General features: G+C 48.3%; 1 protein-coding gene across 1 annotated transcript in view; it reads left to right on the top strand.

Annotated features, from left to right (window-relative positions):
• HOOK2 (hook microtubule tethering protein 2) overlaps positions 1–2446 on the top strand; it is a gene marked incomplete at its 3' end in the record, with an annotated part of 19929 nt that overhangs the window by 14520 nt on the left and 2963 nt on the right.

Here is a 2446-nt window from a genome sequence, read left to right as displayed (position 1 = left end):
CGCCCCGGCCCCTAAAGTAAAAATCCCTCCAAAAAAAAAAAAAAGATCCCGAGAGGAGAATGGAGGAGAAGGGATTGCAGCACGGCCATGCCCCCTGGGGGGTGATTTCTCACTTTCTGTCCCTCTGTCTCTCTCTGTCTTTCTGGCAAGTGCACGCGCCCTATAGCAAAAACCTCTCCAAAAAAAAAAAAAAAAAAAGCCGGGGGTCTCATACCACGAAGTCAGCCACGTGGGATCCAGCCGCCTTAACCTGCAGGCTACGGAGCCAGCACTCGGATTCCTTCTCCTTTGTAGAGTTCACAGAGGGCTCTCGCCAGAGAGAGACAGAGAGAAAGAGAGAGGGGTAGAAAGCACCCCGTAAGGGGGCATGACCCACAAAATACTTTAAGTCACCCTTCTGGACCAGAATTCCAGAAGAGAATTAAGGCCTAATCCCTGCAGACACCAATCCTCCGTAAGGAAATAACCCATTTCTGGGTTGGCGGTGACTACCTTCTGTCCTTGGCAGGGGTGAGCAAATGGTCACATGAATTGTTTTCTTTATTTCTTTCTCTCTTCCTTCCTTTCTTTCTTTTTTTTTAATTTAAATTTATTCACTCAGTTTTTAAATTTGACCAGAAAGAAACATACATACACAGGAAGAGAGAGGGAAAGTGAGAAAGCAAGCCACCAGATCTGGGACTAGAACCATGGTCAGCCATGTTGGAGTGTCCAGCGCCTTAACCACCACGCCACCTGCTGGTCCCCTCTTTCTCTCTCTCTTTCTTTTTTTTATCACTGAGCAAATGTACTTACCAGAGAGACAGAGAGAGAGAAGGTGAGAAATCACCCCCCTGGTGGGGGATGGCCACACCGCAATCCCTTCTCCTCCATTCTTCTCTCGGGATCTTGGGCACACGTGCACACGCGCCCGGCGTGAATTTAAGCCACCGGGTCTAGGATTCGAACCATGGTCGGCTACATGGGAGTCCAGCGACATAGCCATTACACCAAACACCAACTGCTGGTCCCCCATTTGTTATCATTCTTCTTTATTTTTTTTTTCTTTTTTTATTTGACCTGAGAGAGACAGAGAGACAGAGAGACAGAAAAAAAGGGAAAGCAAGAAAGGAAGCTGCCGGATCCACGACTGGAACCACAGTCAGCCATGTGGGAATCCAGGGCCTTTAACCCGCACGCCACCTGCCGGCCCATCTTATTATTTTTGTAGAGAGAATTTTGCTACAGGGCGTGTGTGCTCTCTGGAGAGACAGATAGCGAAAAATCACCCCCTAAGGGGGCTGGTCATGCTGCAATCCCTTCTCTTCCATTCTTCTCTTGGAATTTTGGGCATGCACACACATGTCCCCAGCATGAGTTTCAAGCCCCCAGGTCCGGGACTAGAACTGCAGTGGGCCATGCAAGAGTCCAGCAAAGTAACTATTATACCATCTGCTGGTCCCTGCAAAATTTCTTTAAGGCCTAATTTTCCCATGGAACCCTGTTGACTAAGGCCGCTAGACTTAAAAAAATTAATGGCCGCGGACCAGTAGTTGGCGTAATAGCAATGTCGCTGAACTCCCATGTAGCCAACGGTGGTTCGAGTCCCAGACATGGTGGCTTAAACTCCCACCGGGTGCATGTGCGTGTGTACCCAAGATCCCGAGAGGAGAAGGGATTGCGGCGTGGCCATCGCCCCTGGTGGGGGTGACTTCTTGCTTTCTGTCTCTCTGTCTCTCTCTGTCTTTCTGCTGAGCGCACGCACCCTATAGCAAAAAATAAATAAATAAAATAAATTATTCAAAAAAGAAAATTATATTAATGGCTGTTGGGGTCAGCAGGTGGTGTGGAAGTTAAGGTGCTGGACTCCCACATGGCTGGCGGCAGTTCAAGTCCCAGACGTGGTGACCTGAAAGTCATTCTGGCTGCACGTGCATGCATGCCCAAATTCCCAGGAGGAGACTAGAGGAGAAGGGACTGCATTGTGGCCCTTTCTCTTGGGAGGTGATTTCTCACTTTCCCTCTCACTGTCTCTCTGTCTCTCTCCAGCAAGCGCATGTGCCCTGTGGCAAAATCCTAAACAAAAATTTTAAAATGGCTATCTTGGGACCAGCAGATGGCGCAATGGTTACATTGCTGGACTCCCACGTAGTTGATCACAGTTCGAGTCCTGGACTTGAGAGTTAAAACTTACACCGGTGCATGTGCGTGCATGCCCAAAATTCCGAGCGGAGAATGGAGAAGGGATTGCAGTGTGGTCATCCCCTTTGGGGAGGTGATTTCTCGCTTTCTGTCTCTGTGTTTCTCCGGTGAGCAAACACGCCCTATAGCAAAAGCTCTTAAAAAATAAAACAAACAAAATGACTATCCTTTTCAAATCTAGAAATTTCTTTTTATTTTTTTTTCTATAGGGCACGCGCGCTCGCCAGACAGACAGAGAGAGACAGAGGGACAGAAAGCGAGAAAT

The sequence above is a fragment of the Tupaia chinensis genome, unplaced genomic scaffold (assembly GCF_000334495.1).
Source record: "Tupaia chinensis unplaced genomic scaffold, TupChi_1.0 Scaffold138060_1, whole genome shotgun sequence".
Lineage (NCBI taxonomy): Eukaryota > Metazoa > Chordata > Mammalia > Scandentia > Tupaiidae > Tupaia > Tupaia belangeri.
Note: the sequence above shows the minus strand (reverse complement) of the source record. Positions and strands in the feature narration are given on the sequence as shown.